Here is an 18,453-nt window from a genome sequence, read left to right on the forward strand (position 1 = left end):
AGCTCTTGGCTAAATGTTTTATCATAGGTTTCAACATGTATTTGGATATAATTATAGAAATTATATCTTATGTTAATATATAAGTATGTATTATACATTATTGAAATAGAATATATATTTATTTTACATACATTTTATATGTTGTACATATGAATAAATATAATAAATAAGTAAAATTAATATAGGGATATAATTTGTGGCATGCTGTAAATATTGATATTTTAAAAAGGAGCTGTTATACCACTTTCAAAGTATGTGCCATTGAAGCCCAAAACCATTGTGTTTGCTATCTGTCATTGTGGATTTGAAAGAAAATCATGTACAAGCTTCACTTCCATTGTGAGAAATTCCGTGTTGTTCTTTTTTTTTTTTTTTTTTTTTTGCTGAAGTTTACTTCCCTGGCAGAAATCTGGTCTTAATGTATCATATTTTTATTCGTAGAAGTGCTTTATTAATGACTATTATACATCACTAACTGTGACAAAAAGTTTCGTGATTTGAAATTTAAATTTTAAACATTTTCGTTGACTACAAGTCTTTAAATTTTAAAACAAGTTATTTTTAATTCAATTATCATTACGGGTCTTTGTAGAATGCCATTGATCAGAACGGTATAAATACGTCATAGCTCGTGATAAAGAATGATTAATCCTAAAAAGGTAAGACACTCTGAGAGATACTTCACTTACTGTGCTAGGCGGGACATTTTTTCCCCGTGACTGCATTTATGAATAAGTCTTGGGATTTGAAAGAGGCAGGTGTCAGCAGGAATCGTGTTCACACCATTTTGTTTTTGTGGGCGTCAGCGTTGAGACACTGTGTCTGTAAACAAACAGACGGGAATGGAAGGAAGGCTTCTGCTCTGTGCAGTTCCATGGCTTGGGCTCCTTTCAAGTTCTATGCCAGAAACGACACAGCGCTTTTTGGTAATTCACAAGCTGACATTGGTACTGAGCTCGTCTTCCACCTCAGTGACAATGGAGACTTGAACACACGCTGCCTTGTGCAAGGGGATGGTTCCTGGTTCTAAACCAGGTGCAGTACCCAGTTATCAGCCACATTTGTGTTCTGATTGCTGAGGTGAGATTTCCAAATATGCCTTTGTTTGGTGCCCTGAAGCACTCTCAGTGGCAGGGGAGGGCACCTTTCTAAGTTCAGGATGGGGGATCCCTGTTCAGGGGGGACGGCTTTTGTTGTTCACCCTTCTCCTTATGGCTTCAGGTTGGATTTGGCCTGTGGGAGGTCCTGGCTGGGGGTGGCAGGGAAGAGAGGAGGGTAATGCTGGGCACGTGTTCCCAGGTCTCATCTGTGGGATGGAGGGGGACTGGGGGACTCATGGTGGCTGTACCTGCTCCAGAAGGCTGTAGCTCCTTCCCATTTTACACAGCTTCCCCTGTCAGGTTCTAGAAACTTCTCCGTCCCCTCACCCTGCTCAGCCCTCACGAGCCCAGAGAGGCTGCATTACCCTTTGCTGTTTCCTGTGCCTCACCCACCCCTTTATAAACATTTCCTCTCTTAAACTCTCCTGGGGTTACGCACTCTGAGCGTGCTGTCCGTTTTATGTTGGTACCTTGACTGAGAAGCCCATTTTTTATACAGTGGAAGAAGGAGTGTGAAGGAGGAAATGCCAAACAGGACACATGTCAGAGGAGGGTCTGGAAATGGATGCTCTTATCGTGTCCCTGCTTATGAAACCTTAGAAAATCTTCACGTCCCCCAGGGGTCTGGGTACCCCAATGGGATGTAGGCCCATCTAGCACCTGGCTGTCGATCTCTGTCCTCTCCACTCTAGAAAGGTAAGGACACAGTTGGGGGCCAAATAGATATTAAAGAAGGCTGGCGGGTGCTTTTTCATGAATGCCATGTGATACAGGAGAATCCGATGTGTTTCCAGCACCTTCCATCCTTTGCTGCGGCCCAAACACATCCACCACTGGCCTCACCTGTTGGGGGGAAGTGGATGTCTCTCTTGAGCTGATGTACATGGTGGGACCTAGATTCACAAAGCCAGGACCCTATGATTGCCTTGAGTCTGGCATCAATCATCCCCAATGGGGAGCCTGCCCGGTGTATCTGCCAAGCTCTCTGCGGGGCTGATTTAGGAATTCCAGACAACCCATGGAGAGTTCTTTAGTGTGGTGGCAGGCAACAGATCTATGATAACATGTAAAGAGATCCGGGGTCCCCAGGCCAGGATGGCAGCTGTCCTGTAAGTTGGAATTGGGGTTAAGGTGTGGGCTGGATCCACCTGTTAAAGGAGCGATGGTCTCCCCTCCCCCACCCCAAAATTGGCGAGAAGCTCCCTGAGGGCCATTGTCTGTTATCCTTGGTGCTTCTGGAATTTGAGATCGCTGGCACGTGGCAGTGGACTGTGCTTGCATTAGTGGCCACTCTAATTTTTCCCTTCAGGAGGGTGTTTTGATTCTAGCATTTATGTGTGTGTGTATACATATTTATCAGTAAGTGTAAGGCTGTGGCTCATGGGACAGCTAGGATTATGGTTCAGCAGATAGTCACCCTCTTTCCTTCTCTTTGTGGGCGGACGGACAGGGCTTCACACCCCTTTGACAGGGATTTGGCTCTGTGATTTGCTATGATCAATTTCACATCAGTGGAAGTGACAAGAGCAAAGACATCGATGTGCTCCCACAATTCATCCTGCTCTGGTTCTCAGGGATCGGCCACGGGAAGAGTGGCCCCTTTCTGATCACACTGGGAAGGATAAGCGTGGAGGCGACATGAGTCCCAGATGGCGTCAAGTCTGGTGGAGTCCAGTCCAGATCAGCCATGGGGCTGTGGCCCTGTGGGCCCATGAGTGCAGGAGTAAGAGCTTCTTGTAACCACAGAGTTGAGCTGGCCACAGCTGACAACTGACTGAGTTAGTAAATTCTGCTCTGCTAAACCCAAGGGAAGTCATTTTCAAAACATTTCTCCACTCACCATCAAGTTTCATTGATCCCGGCGTTCACTTACTGATGCACTTGTTTCTTCTGTAAACGCTTTCCGGTCACCCTGGGTACCGAGCATGGTTCTAGAGCGACTCCTGTATCCCTGTGCGTCTGGGCTGTCTCCTGATCTTCATGAAAGAAATGAAGTCATGCAGGTGCTCATTCTCAAAGTGTTTGAAAGGCAGGGTGTAAATCCACCTGTTACCTGGCCCATTTCTCCCGCTCTGTTCAGTGGCCTGAGGCTCTGTGAGGCCAGAATGGGGTGGGGTGAGTGGAGAGGAATCCTGTCCATGCCTGTACAGGCTCCCCTGCCTCCCTCCCCCACTGCATTCCATCAGAGGCTGTGGAGGAGGGGGGTGCAGGGAGGGGATACTCATCATCTCCCCTGAGGGGAGCAGGTGTTCTCACCTCTGGCCAGAGTTACTTAGATCAGCCACTTTTCAGAAAAAAGAAACTGAGGCAAGAGCTCACCCAATCATTGGCACAGGGTTGGGGGGGCGCTCAGCTGTCATTTATTATTATGCTAAGTCCCCGCAATTAGAGGCGTGAAGAGCCTTGACCTGAAGGGTGAGTTTTGGAATGTCCGTGCAGAAGGGAGTCAGCGTAGCAGGCCTGAGGTGGGGGGGGGGGGGTTGAAAGGCTGGGCTGAGAGTGTTGGCCCTTGGCTGGTATCTGGGAACTGGGATCTGTGGAGGGTTCCCAACACCTTGACTCATAAGAGAGGCTCCCTGAGCCTAAACTGTTTATACAAAACAATATAGTTTCTGCTGAACACCTGCTCTCCTTCTGGGAGCCTGGCATCTTGGCAGGTGCCAGGCAGAGGCTGTCCCATGACGAGCCACCGGTAAAAATTTCAGGCCCCAGCTCTCTGATGAGCTTCCCTGGTGGATAATGTTTCACATGTGTTGTCACAACTCGTTGCTGGAGGAATGAAGGGAGTCTTGTGTGACTCCAGGGAGAGAGACCCTTGGAAAGTGGCTCTGGTTTCCTCTGGAAAACCAGGTGCCTTCTCCCTAATGATTTGTTTTGTTTCTTTATGTTGGAATAAATCAGAGCCATGAACACAACCATATGCTGAGTCCCGTAGATCCTCCCAGAAGACGGGGGAGGGGGTCTCAGGGACCCCGAGCATGGCATCCCCTCCCTTTTCTTGGCTCTAAACCTTTGCAGTGGTTGCTTCACTTTCCCCCTCTGCCCCGCAACACCGTCCCTGACTTTTAGGAACCGCTTAGTGACCCCCAGGACTCTGTCCAAATCTCACCTTGCCCAGGAGTGTGGGAGAGTTTTTATCTTCCTTGAGCTCCTCCAGGATTGACTTTCAGAATTACTCACCAGGCCTGGGTGTTCAGTGATCATGGTTCCCTTCCTAAGAACTGTCTGAGTTTTGAGTTTTGTGACGTGTGTCAATTTATTACAGCTTTTAGCCTAGAAGCCAAGATAAAACGATATAAAATGAATGTTTTGACATTGGTTTTGCCTTGTCCTCAATGCTCTGTGTTCACTGAAAAAAGACTTTTGAAGATAGAATCTTAATAGATACCAAATTATTACCTAACTTCAAAATATTTTGACAGGTTTTCAGAGACACAGCTATAACAAAGCGTGTCTCTCCATTATAGTGCCTACAATGGGAATTAGCCCTAGGGCTGTGAATCCTATTTTTAAATGTGATTAGAATTTTATTTCCTAGAGCCTGGTGGTTTAAACTCATTAGTCCAGTCCTCTGAAATTGATCAAGAGTACCTACTCAGTACCATTGACTGAATATTGTGGAAATTCAAAATGAAGGAGACCCATTCTCTGCTTTAAAAGGACATGATTCTATGTCTGGTAGTTTTTATCAGCATTTTTTTTTTTAAGTTTTATTTATTTATTTCAGAGAGACAGAAAGAGACTGTGTACATACGAGCCAGGGTAAGGGGTAGAGGGAGAGGGAGAGGGAGGATCTCAAGCAGACTCAGAGCTGAGTGGGGAGCCCGACATGGGGCTCGATCCCACGACCCTGACACCATGACCAGAGCCAAAATCAAGAGTCAGGTGCTTAACCTACTGAGCCACCCAGGTGCCCTGGTATGTGTAGGTATTTTTCATGCCCATCCAGGCTCTAACTGCCCATGTTCCTTCCGGCAGTGCCCTCAGGGGACGCGCTCCCTCCTTCTAGTTACCTCATGTCTCTCAGAAAAACGGACCTCATGCCCAACTACAGCAGTAGGCCCTGAATATCCTAAGAAAACTAAAGTAATTCCATCTTTTGGGCCACACGATTGTTTCTGAAAAACCAGGTGTAAGCCCATCAATGTGCAATGTTTTCCTAGATACGGCTTGGCCCACTCAGTGCGGAACTCATGTTTTCCTTGGAACCGTCCTCTGGAGGTGGAGGCGTTGGTAATTTGAATCCTGGAATGGCTGGGCCATCTTGGGAAGCGAGGCTGAGGAGGAGGAGGAGAAGGGTGCCTCGCAGAAAATGAAAGATAAATGTAGAGGGATCGTAATCAAGCCACTCCTGATGTTTGAACCTCTGGACATAATTGCTTACATGAACAACAAGCCATTTGAAATAATTATGTAAGGATGAGTTACCACTTCTGATGTTTGCATTCAAAATTAATTTACATGTTTTAGCTCCATTGCATCTATCTACCCACCTGGCCTTTCCCCCATTGTTTACACTCTGATTTTCCTTTGGGAAAATCACGCCTCCTGTATTCCCAGGCACAAGTATTGGGCGGGACTGATTCCACTCTCAGATACATAGGGGAGCTCATGGAAGCTTCTGTCAAGCTTCACACTCTCCCCATTCTGGCTTTGATGATGGCTTAGGAATAGACATATAGCCCAATATGGGCTAGCGAAAAGAAAAAACTTAAGGCAGACACAGGAGATACTATGAGACCCCTGCTCTCTCCCTAGTTTGTGCTTCACAATTAAAGAAGACCTGTGTCCTAGACACCTGGGAACTATTCCGTAGTCCTCAAGATGAGAGGCCAGAATGGGTAAAAGGTGCCGTCCAGAGATGAAGCCAACGTTACAGGAAGCACGGACAAACAGAGAAATGGAGTCACTTAAGATCCTGTATTAGACTTGCTATGAAGCATGCTCCCTCTGCCCTTTTCTGTCAAGGCACCAGCCCAAGCCAAACCAAACCACAACCAAGCCAGACTCAGGGATGAATGAAACCAGAAACCGGAGCTGGAGAAGCTCACATCCGTGGTACCAGGGGCAAGTATATACGGGACCGTGACACAAGGACAATTGTAATAAACATGTGGAATGAATGGATGGATCGCTCTTCATCTTTTTTTTCAAAGTAGACTCCACACCCAGTGTGGAGCCCAACACGGGGCTTGAACTCTTGACCGTGAGATCGAGACCTGAGCTGAGGTCAAGAGTCAGTGCTTAACCGACTGAGCCACTCAGGTGCCCCAGTAGGTCAGTCTTAAAAAAATGATGTTGGCCCTACTGGCTCTAGGTAAGAGAAGCAGTTTTCTTTGTCTTTCCCACTGAATAAATCTATAGAGACTGGGAAGATTGCACAGAGCCGTGAATGAAGGACTCTGACGAGGAAATCATTGTAGATAGATTGGGGAAGACTGGAATTTGAAGTCTCCAAACTGGTGGTGAGCAGATTTCCACTTCTGGTATCAAGTGGCCCGATCCCCAAACCCAGACACAGGTGCTAGGACAGAGTTGGAGAGAGCCCAGAGGAGCCCAGAGGAGGAGCCCAGAGGAGCCTCCTAGCCTTGTTCTCTAAAGGGACATGCCAACACTCTGAGAGAGTGTGAATGTCTCCATCCCCCTCGCCTTCTTTTCTCAAGTCTTTCATACCCAAACTTTTTTTTTTTTTTAAGATTTTATTTATTTATTTGTCAGACAGAGAGAAAAGGAGAAAGGTAGCATAAGCAGGGGGAACAGCAGGCAGAGAGAGAAGCAGGATCCCCGCTGAACAAGAAGTCTGATGAGGGACTCGATCCCAGGATTTTTGGATCATGACCTGAGCTGAACGGAGACCCTTAACAGACTGAGCCACCCAGGCACCCCTCTCATACCCAAACTCTTAAGCAACATTGTGGTGCTCAGGATTTGAACAAGACTCTGAGTCTCATGACGTAATAGACAAAGTGTCCAGGATAAAATCTAAAATTGCTTGATCTATAAAGAGCCAGGGAAATGTCACCACTTGTGGAAGAGACAGTTCACAGACACCAACAGGAAGTAACACAGATACTAAAATTTTCAGACAAAGGCCTTAAAGTAGCCATGATAAAAAAAATCCCCCAATACACAATCATGGACACACATGAAACAAACAGAAAAATGGAATCAAAGCCAAGAATAGGAAAATAGTTTTGTGACCTGAGGTTGGGAAAAGTTTCTAGACTTGATACCAACAGCATAACCCATAAAAGAAAAAGATGAATAAAATTGACTCTATAAAAATTAAAAGTTAAAAGGCTATGGAAAGACTGCTAAATTGGATCTGTTATTGGGAGAAAGTATATGCAAATTGCAGATCAGAATATATATTTGCAAATCACTTATCCAGAATATGTAACAGATTCTTGAAACTCAGTAAGAAAACAAAAAGCCCAATTAAGGAATCAGCGAAGACTTGAACAGACTCTTTGTAAAGAGGATCTAGGGGAGGCAAATGCCCACGTGATGAGATTTTTCTCTGTCTTTAGGCATCAGGGAAATGCCAAGGACAACCACAACGGGACAGTGAGACAGTGTCGCAAATGTCCAAGAAAGGCTGTAACAGAGCCTGGACAGCAGCAGTGCAGGAGAGTGTGAGGCAGAATGAGAGCTCACACGTGACTTTTAGGAACACCACACGGTATGGTCACTCTGGAAAACTATTTTTCAGTTTCTTACCAGATGACCCTAGGCTCGCATTGCTGGGTATTCACCCTAGAGGAAAGGAAACTTATATTCACACCAAAACCTGGACACACATGTTCATAACAGCTCCATCTCGTGCAAAAACACGAGAGCAATGGAAGTGACCTTTAGAGGGCAAATGGTGGACTCGTCTGGGGTTCATCCATGTGATGGAGGCAACTCAACAATAAGAGAATGAACTATAGAGATCCGTGGCACCTTCTTTGAATCTGGAAGGCATTATGTTGAGTGAAAGAAAGCAGTCTCAAAAACTACATACTGTACATTTCCATTTATATGACTTCCTGAAAAAGCAGAAAAACCATATTGATAGAGAACAGGACAGGGGCTGCCAGGAGTTATGTATGGGGTGGGGGAGGGGAGCGACTATAATGGAATAGCAGGAGGCTGGATTTTTTTGTGGGGGAAAGCTGATAGAACTGCTCTCTATCTTGATTACCAAGAGGTGGTTACGCAACACATAGATACATTAAAATTCACAGAAATGTACACTGAAGTTAAATTCTACTGTATAATGTTTTAAAATGATATTTAAAATCATGCCCACATAACCGATGTCTTTGAATGCATTAGTTGGATTTCTCTTAAAAACAAGACACTCCTCTAGGTCCCACTCTCATCCAGGTTTGGGCTGACATTCCAGAACCAAATCCCAGGTGCCAGGAACCCCTCCTTCTGAGGTGACATCAGTGGCTGTGCCTACCCATAGAAATATAGCACAAGCAAAGTCCTGGTCTTAGTGCTCAGATTTTTTCCCCTCTTCTTTCTCCCAGCCCTGACAGGCATATAGAAATAATGTCAGAAACGTGAACTTGGAGCATGAATGGGAATTTTATTTCCAGAGCTGTTTATAATTTTTTTCTCTTGGGTTGAAACCCTCATTCATATCCAGATAAATTATTTGAGGGTGTTGATAAGAAGATAAATTTTCAAGGGTTTTCACAAAGGTCTGTATTCAGAAAACCTGACCTTCTTGGGTTTCACTTTTTTATAGGGAGTTGGGTGGGGGGTGTTGTACAGTAATCCGAATGTGCGGTTTTCTTTTCCTTTTTATATGGCCACAAGGTACTCTAGATTTTGGAGAATCACAAGTTCACAGTGGGAAGAAAGATGGTCTTTTCTAGAGACAATCACCTCTCAAAACACATGGAAGGATTCAGCTTACTCCTGCAGCCCTGCCAAGAGGGACCACAACACACCAGAAGCTTTGTTTGCATTTTCCTAGCTAGGCAAATGTTTAAGGAATTGTAGTTTAAAGGTTTTATATAAGAACTGTGGTTTTTACTTTTCCACATTTCCTCCCCCCTGCCCTAATTTTGATAGCAAGTATGTATGTGTATTAATTAGTAGGCTTTGGCTGTGAGTGATAAGGATCCAAATTAAATGGAATTTGAAGGATGATTATCTTGTTTAACTGAAAATTCTGTGTGGGGGAGGATTATAAGCATGGTTGGATCTAGGGGCTTTTACTGGTTATGAATTAGTTATATACAGGAAAAATCCATCTAGCTTGTGTAAGTGTAAAAGGACTTATCAAAGTCTATCACATGGCTCACACAATCTCAGAGAAGAGAAAAGAATCGGGTTTGGTAGCTCCAAAACCGGGAGTGACCTCTGGCTGCAGAGCAGAGCAGCACCACAGTGAGCACCACTGGCCCAGCAAGGAAGTTCTCTAAGTATGGGAGGTAATTTCAAGGTGCTCGGGGACAGACAATTAATGAGAAAACAATAACAGCAAGAGTAGCAAGCCCATCTGGGTAATTGGTGGTGGGCCTGGCAGTCTTATAAAGATGCATATCACATAATCTAATCCTCACAGCATCACTTTGGGGACGGATATTCCTCAATGGAGAACCTGAGACCCTGAGACCTAAAGAAATTTGCTCCGGTCCAGAGTGACCATATATGCTGGCTTGCCTGAGACACCCCCAGAATAATTATGAGCATTCCCATTTATTCTCAGAAATGGCCTGATGGTTATCCTACCAAGGTCACAGAGCTGGGAAGAAGAGAAGCTGGGACACAAATAGTCATTAATGGGGTCAGTTGACATCAGCAGACCCAGTCTCTCTCTCTCTCTATCTCTCATTTCCACCTTCCTCTGTTTGGGCTCACCCCAACCACCCCAGTGGTCTGGTGAGATCCTCCCCCTTCCAAGGGCAATGGGAAGAGGCATATTCTCAACCCCTCACCCCCTACTCTGCCAAGTTTCTAAAAGGCAATCACAGATTTTCAGCTTATTGGCCCAGTGCGGGTTTAAAACTCCCTTCTGGAACCTGGGCTGTTGCCTCAGCAAACTCAAGCACTAAGAAGAGTTGGGGGGTGTCCCCAAATGAAAACAGTGGGGCTGTGGTTCAAAGAAGCAGAGCAGATGCAGTGAGGGGACAGACAGCAGATGTCCCACATAATTGTCAGTACCAGCCGTCTACTCTGACTCTTGTATATGAAAATGTGGATGGCAAGATTAGATTCTCTGAGTGCTCTGAAACATCGTGCATTTACTGATAATCACAGAGGACTGATTACATCGCGATGCAATCAGATGTTGCAATTGGAACCAATCCAGAAAGACAGGCAGGGATGAAGGGAACAGAAGGTCCTCCCTAGGGGCCCGGTAGTGACTCTCTTAGGCTTTGCAGGCCAAGTGTGGTCTTTATCGTGTGTGTGTGTGTGTGTGTGTGTGTGTGTGTGTAATGTAAAAAAAACATAGTTCAAGAGCTGGATAAAAATAGGCCGTGTGGGCTGTATTTGGCCCAGGGAACTTGTGCACCAACCCCTGATCCATCAGAGAAGACAAGGCATAGACGTGTGCACGGAGGACACAAACAGCCTCATGTCCCTTGTATAGGCCCCAAGCGTGCGCCTCAGAGACCCCGTGGAGGACCGGCACCGGGAATGTTTCTGGGCTGTAGAGGGGAGGGCCGCTGGGTTGGTTCCGTGCTCCACAGAGCTCCTCCCACCACGCGATTCTACTGCCTGGAGCGGACTTGTCTGCCTCCTGCTGGCAGGGTGCGATGATTCTCTGGAGGACTATTTCCGACCCCTGCTCAGCTCACACCACGGCGCTCCGGGGTCTCATCCCCAAATGAGCATGCGGCCCGCAAAGTCCGGGAGTCTCCCTGCTGCCAGAGGGTTCTTTGGGTGCAGATCAGAGCTCCTCCCGCTGCTCTGTGGCCTCTACTGGCTGCCTGTTGACAGCAGACGGAGAGTCAAGCTCCTCCCACATCCTGATGCGGCTCCTACCCCCTCCACAGCCCTCCCCCTTTCCCCTTGTCTCCAGCATCTCTACCTCCGGTTCTTGCATGGACACACCCAGCAGTCCCTCGCTGGGACTCTGCCTTGTTGCTCCCTCTCCCTGGAACATTCTTCTCTCCAAGACACACAAAGCTTGTTTCATGGAGGCCTCTCTGAAGAGTGATCTTCCAGGGGTCTTCCCGACCGCTCTAAGTTGGCAACCACCCCACTGTTCCTCCACCTCCTGGCCTTGTGCTGCTTTTCTTCATTACATGAATCACTCCCTGACATCTTCCATGTACTTATTTGCAAATCCATGTATTGTCGGTCCCCCGCCTGCCCGGTGAGCTCCCGAAGGGCAGGGATGTCCCTCTGCATTCTCTCAGGTGTCCTCCGCACCTAGAAAACCACGTGCAGCAAAGCGATGCTTCCAAATACTGCTGAGTGAATACACTTGTGTTGGCACTGAGATGCTCTTTCTTTTTCCAGAAGCCTTGCATCTGAGAACAGATGAAATATGCCGCAGCCACAAGGGGAAATTGATCTGAGAGCAGAGCTACGAGATAGAAACACCAGGTCCCGACCGCATCCTTTGAACGCCATAGTCAAGCTGTTCCTGAAACTGGCTTCCCCACTGCCAGGCTCGGTTACAAAAGCCAGTGTGCCGCCTTCCCGCATCAGCCACTTTGCATTGGAGGTTTTGTGGCTTGAATAAAGGAGATTTTAGAGTATCATTTGGACGGTCAGAGAAGAGAGGACAGAGAGCAAAGGAGAGGAGAAGGGAGGGCATGCCAGGCCGCGAAGTGAGAGGCGGAGACACCACAATTCCAGCCTCTGCAAACAGTCAAGTTCTCTGTGTCAGAGAAAAGCCCTTTACAAAGACAGCAAAGCAGGAGTCAAAAGAACCTAAAGGGAAGGGTTGTAAACTTAAGATAATCAATCTGGGCCTCCTGGGGCCTATATTCTTGCTACAAAGCAGGAGGAGCAAGGGTCACAGAGAGAATGCCGATGCGGGGGTCAAGGGCGCTGTGAGGCGGTCCTGCCTGCGTGGGCCTCTTCCCACTGTGCAGGCTCAGGTCAGCACCCGAGCCCCCAAGTTTCCTGCCTGATAAAGGACAAATACCAATGTCAACCATCTGTAAAGAGGATGAAATCAGGACATACACGTTAAAGCGCCCAGCACAGAGGGTGACCCACGGCTGGTGTTCAGTGAATGGTAGAGATGGTTATCACGATGGGTGTGGATGGCCCTGCTTCAAACGGGCACTTGAGTTTGCAGAGTGGCTAAAAGTGCTCCCGTGGGAATCGAGGGTCAGAAACACACCTGCTTTGCAGGGAAAACAGAGGATGTGTTCAGCCAGAGTCCGTGCCCCTGTCAGTAATCCACAGCAGCAGCAGCCGCGATGATGAACGCTGTGATTGTGATGCTGTACTACATACAGCTTTGTGTGGACGCCTCGTGCCCAGCGTCCCATCCAGGGCCATCCCCCTGCCCCGGCAGGTCACAGAATGCTCTTTCATCCACTGTTGCAGAGCACAGGGACAGAGTCGGAACCATGGTGGATCCCACGGTGGGGAGCAGCGGTCTTTCCTCTCTCTTCCCCGCCCTCTGCATGAGCCAAGGAGAGAGTTTGGTTGGGTGCTGAGCACGCCTTACCGTCTCTCCAGGGCTTTCTAATCTCCCCAAGCTAATTAGGGGTGATGCTGGGACAGGAATCCGAGTCACTGATGACACAGCCAATGCAGCTTTTAACACTTCCGTGCACATCCTCTTATCAGATTAGCTAAGTTCTAAGAACAGTGTCGTCAGAGATGAGATAAAATAGAACGCAGAAGATTTTAGGGGAGGGACACAGGACACTTCCCTGCTGGGGTGAGGAGCCTAGATGAAGAGGGAAAGCCTGGCCCCCCAGGAAAGTGGGGGACGGGGGCGTGGGCTGCTAGACTATAGGAATCCTGGCAGGTGGACACCCAGAGAAGAGTGTTAGGGGTATCTGAAGCCAAGGTCAGCCCCCTGCCCAATTCTTGTAGAGAAATGTCCAGACCCTTCTAGATGTTTCTGTGCCAGTAGAAAGGTGCACTGCGGGGACTCATGCCTGCCCCTGGCTGCATCTGAAACCTCTAAGTCTTCAGGCTGGCAGAGTCCCACCTCCGATCACCGTCCATCACCAGCTGGTGAGGGATCCAGTATCAGGGCCTCTGTGCCTGGAGCTAACAGAGCCCATCTGTACGGGCTGCTTGGCTCCAGAACACACAGGCCTGAGCAGACCGCCGATGGACGAAGTGCTGGGGCTGGCAGCTGTGCATGTTTTCCCTGTCCCGCCTTTCTCTGTCCAGAGCAGCAGACAGGGCAGAATGCCCCCGTCCAGAGAGGTGGAAAACCTGGCAGCTCCTGAGGCCCATGCCCTCCTATGACACATGGAATGAACCCCAGGGAGAAGCTTGGAGAAGAAGGTAGGCATTTATCAGGGTCCTGTTCACCTCTTCCTAAGGACACAAGACAACTTGTGTTCAGCTCCTACTGAGACAACGTCCCATTCCACTGACAGAAGCTTCCAGAAGCTGTGTTTTAGCCAGCTGACCGTGATGCAAGGTCAAGGCCTGACTGCTCCCATTCCTTCCTCCTGACACCTTCCAAGGCATCAGCAAATCCCATGGCTCTACCTCCATAATAGGTCCTGCATTGTTCTCTTCTCTTAGTCTCCATCAGGTCCATGCTGGTCCCAACCATCACCATTTTTTAACCTGGACCTCTGAGTCCCTCAGCCTTGTTGCTTCCATTTTGTACTCTCCTGTGAATCCTCCCTATATTGCAAGAGGGAAGATTTAAAAAGACTCATCAGAACTCCAGAGGGGTTACTGCATCTAGAATAAAATTCCTCCTCCTTCCTTAGCATTAACTCTATATTCCTGGACCCCATAAAATGCTTGCAACACTCCGGATGAATTGGGATGCTCTCTGACCCTTGAACACATCAAGTTCATTCCTGCCTCAGGACCTTTGCACATGTGACTTTTGCTGCCTTGGATAGATCCCCCCCCCCCCCCCAGATCTTTAAGGGGTTGTCTGCCATTTTCCTTTCTAAGTTCCCTCTCTGCTTTATTTATTCATTCCTGCCTCAGGACCTTTGCACATGTGACTTTTGCTGCCTTGATAGATTTTCCCCCCCAGATCTTTAAGGGGATGTCTGTCATTTTCCTTTCTAAGTTCCCTCTCTGCTTTATTTTTTTCACTGGGCACTAGAACCTGATAAACTTCTCTCCCAACATTAGTCTCCTTTTCAATTTATCGTATTCTTACCTGAGGGCTGTGGCTACTCTGGCCTAGAAGGCTGCTAACGCTTTGGCCTGTAGAGACAACAACCCCAAATCAGGAATTGTCAGAGTTTCTTGAACAGAGGTTCAAGCTCCAATTCTGCTACTTTGTTGGTTGGTGACATGCCTCATTTTCTTACTCTATGGAATATTGATTTTTCCCTCCCAGGGTTCCAGGGAGGACACATGAACTAACAGAGGTGAAATGTTTTATAAACTGAAAAGTTCTTTGCAAATGTTTATTAACACACAACACGTGCTTATTGAACAGTGACTGCATGCCAGACAGGCCTGGCTAGGAATCCAACAGGTGATATGTGTGTCTGCCCTTGAGTATGGAGGACTCAGTTGAGTGGGGACTGTTTTAGCTCATGGAGTCAGACCAGGCCTGGATTTGAACTTGGCTTCATTCACTCAACAGTATGATGACTTTGGGAAAATGACTTGATTCCTGTTATGTCAGTTTCATGCTTTAGAAAACGGGTCTAATAACACCTTCTAGAATAGTCGTTGTGAGGATCAAACAAGTTAATCTAGATAAAGCCCTTCGGAGGGTACGTGACAGATAGCAGGGAGGAAGTCATCATTCGTTATCAGAAGGGAAGGCCAACTGATAAGCCTTATTCCCCACTTCTTACTCCCTGTCCACTCATCTCCAGTTTAAATTCCGCCCATTGCTCCAGGCTTGGGTCAACCCCGAACTCATTAGCCAGACATCTCCCACCTCCAAGTCGCTTCTTCCTCAGCATGAGTCTCAAACAGTAGTGTCTGCTTTCCCATCCGTCTTCATTGTAGATATTTGAATTGTCTGTCCCAGCCTCACCATATGCTGGGTCACAGAAAATTGACAATAAATGTATCAGACAAAGGACTTTATTGCGAGAAGACGGCATTTCTTCGTGGATGTTCTCCATGGGCTTAGCTCCACGGCAGGGCTAACAAGTAATGTTTGATGAGTGTTTTCAAGATGTTTTCTTATATTGTAGGAGCAAAGCTGAAGGAAGGATGGAAATCCCCAGCAGGACTCTACAGGCAGGTAGCTCCAGCTCTGAGACTCCCCCAGTCCTGAAATGCACACGGAGAAGGGAAGAGGTAGGGGAGGCTGGATGGTGCCAGGTGGGAGAAGATGGTAGAAGGGATGGAGGGAGTGTGAAGGCACAGGGAGAGAGAGGAGAGGTGCAGGAGGGGCTGCATGGTGACCCACCTCTGATGGGGGCCTTAGACATTATTTTATTTCATGCCGGAGACAAGCCCTCTGAAATAAGAATTACGTTACAAAGAGATTAACAGCTTTCAATTTTATTTTATTTTATTTTGTTCACTTTGTTTTTGCTTTGTCTTGGTCGTTGTTGTATCTATAACACATAGAACAGTACCTGGCATGTAGTAGATGCCCAAGAAATATTTGATGGATGGATGACTAAAGGATGAATGAAATGAGAAAGGGAGGCTCCAAGGCTTAAGTACACACATCTCCAAATGGCCAATATGCCCATGAAATGATTCAGCATCACTCATTAGGGAAATGCAAATCAAGACCACCATGAGATACCACTGCATACCTACCAGGATGGCCACTATTAAAACAAAAAACAAAACCCAGAAAAGAACAAGTGTTGACGGGGCTGTGGAGAAACTGGAACCTGTGCGTGTTACTGGTGGGAAAGTACAATGGTGCAGCCACTGTGGAAGACAGAATGGAGGTTCTTCAAAAAATTAAAATAGAATTGTTACGTGACTCGATAACCCCACGTCCGGTGCTATAACCCCGAAGAATGGAAAGCAGGGACAGGAAAAGGTACTTTTACGCCCATGTTCATAGCAGCTCTGGTCAAGATGGCCGAAAGGTGGAGGCAACAAGTGACCATCAGGAGATGAATGGATAAACAAGCTGTGGTCTATCCATGTAATGGACTGTAATTCTGCCTTAAAAAGGAGGGAAATTCTGACCCAAGCTACCATGCAGATGAACCTTGAGGACAGGATGTTAAGTGAAATAAGCCAGTCACAATAGGACAAATATTGTATGAGGTACCCAGAGCCGTCAAACTCATACGGACAGAAAATGGCTTGATGGTTGCCATGGGTCTGGGAGGGGAGAATGGGGAGTTGTTGTTTAATGGGAATAGAGTTTCCTCTTTGCAAGATGAAGAGTGTTCTGCAGGTGGACAGGGGTTATGTTTCCATAACAGTGTGAATGTACTTAATGCCTTTGAACCGTACGCTTAAAAATAGTTCAATAGTAAATTTTATGTTATGTATATTTTACCACGATTTAAAATTTAATTAGAATTGAAAAATGTTTTGGCTTGAGAGAAAGAGAGAAAGCTTTAAGAAATTGGTGCTCTGTCACGTATCACAATACTTGTCTTTGGCAGCTGTGGAATTGTCGTGGTGTTGGGAAGGGGTCTTGGGCTCAGATGCACAAAGGGGAAGAAAGGGAGTGAGAAACAGGCTGGAAGGAGCTGAGCAGGGGCTGAGGGAAAGAGGGCGGGCAGTGCTGGGGGGGAGGGGGTATAAAAGGGCAGGTGACCCACTAGGTGGAACCCACAGCAGACGTCCACACTGATGGGAACCCCAGCTTCGCCCCACATCCTCTGGGTTACTCTACGGATCCAGGAAGAAAAGCCATAAGCAGAAAGCTCTCAGTTTCAGGTGACAAGAATCTATTTCTAAGTGGTGTAAGACAACAAAGAGTCTTGTGATGAAAGCATCTAAGGATAGGTGGAGTTCAGGTACGGCTGGACTGGGGAGTCTGCTTTTTGCATTCCCTCTTTCTGCCCTTCTTTCATCTTTTTTGGCTCAGTTTGTAGGAAGGCTTTTCTTTCCTAATGGCAGAAATGGCCTCCGCAACCTCAGGTTACATCTTACAGGTCAGCAACCCCAGAAAAATAAGAGGAAGCTTGAAGGCTTCTGGCAAACCTCTCAGCCCAAACTCTCATTGGTCTGACCTGGTCCCTGTGACTGGCTTTAATTCACAGCATGTCCAGGAGAATGGAACTCTCTGACTGGGCATACCTTGGTCTTGTGTTTGCCTGTGGAGTCAGGGGTGGGGGTCAGCCCAATGCCAACTATAGGGGCTAAGAATGGGGGAATGGTGGGTGGTTCTCCAGGGGAGAAGCTGACTGCCACTCCCACAAATGGAGGGTGTATGCGGGGCGGGGAAAGACATCCACGCCTGTTCCATGGTCTCCTTCCTCCTCAGACCCATTGGCCCATTGACCCATTGACAACAAGTGCCTGGGCTCAGACAGAATGTGCAGCTGAAGGCTGAGGGGGCAGAACACCCATGGACAGATCCCTCTGCAACGTGGCCCTGCCCCCAGAAGCTGTCCTCAGATACACTATGACATGGTTGCCTGTCCACACGCACCCTGACCAACAGCCCACTCCATCCCAGGGAGCCTGAGGGGCTGCCTTGTCCTCTCTCTGGCCGAGAGGTTGGCGTGTGGCAGAACAGCCCAGAGCTGGCTGCAGAGAGCTGCTGAGGGTCTGTCCGTGCCAGGGGGCGGGACCCAGCAGAGTGGAGAAGCACCAGGGATGGAGAAGCAGAGCCAGACGGCCGGGGCTGGGGCATGCAAGGGCCTTTGGCAGCCTTGGGTGAAGGGAGATGAGTTCTACTTCGACCCTATCAGTAGAAGAAACTCCCGTACAGCCCCAAGTGGGGCTGGAGAGGTGACAGCGAGAGCAAGAGCGGGCAGGGAGAGGCCCAAAGGGGCAGCTCGAACCACCCCCACTCCTCCCAAGTGGGGCAGACCCCTGGCCGCCCCTCCTCAGCCCATTCTTGCCTTTCCTCTCTCACAGGGCATTGATTTGACAGATGCCCCAGGGAAGGGGGGGGGACATGGGTCAGAGAGGGTGGCCATCCTCTCTCATCCCCTTCTGCACCACAGTGACAGCGGTCCCTCCTTCTCACTGGCTTCCTGGCTGTGCAGAGTGGGGACTCCCTTTCCCAGCTTCCTTGGTGTCAGTGTGTCCCTGGGACCAGTCTCTGGCCAACCAGACTGAGCAGAAGTGGTGGGTATAATTTCCTTCTGGAGCCTTTTGACGTGTTCCT

General features: G+C 47.8%; 1 long non-coding RNA gene across 1 annotated transcript; it reads left to right on the forward strand.

Annotated features, from left to right (window-relative positions):
• Window positions 1-1,540: 1,540 nt before the first annotated feature.
• On the forward strand, window positions 1,541-16,853 carry LOC131808039 (uncharacterized). Its single transcript, XR_009344656.1, has 3 exons — window positions 1,541-1,796; window positions 11,571-13,535; window positions 15,383-16,853. It is a non-coding gene; the product is annotated as an uncharacterized LOC131808039 (long non-coding RNA).
• Window positions 16,854-18,453: the final 1,600 nt, after the last annotated feature.

This window comes from Mustela lutreola, chromosome 9 (assembly GCF_030435805.1).
Source record: "Mustela lutreola isolate mMusLut2 chromosome 9, mMusLut2.pri, whole genome shotgun sequence".
In the NCBI taxonomy this organism is placed as follows: Eukaryota; Metazoa; Chordata; class Mammalia; order Carnivora; family Mustelidae; genus Mustela; species Mustela lutreola.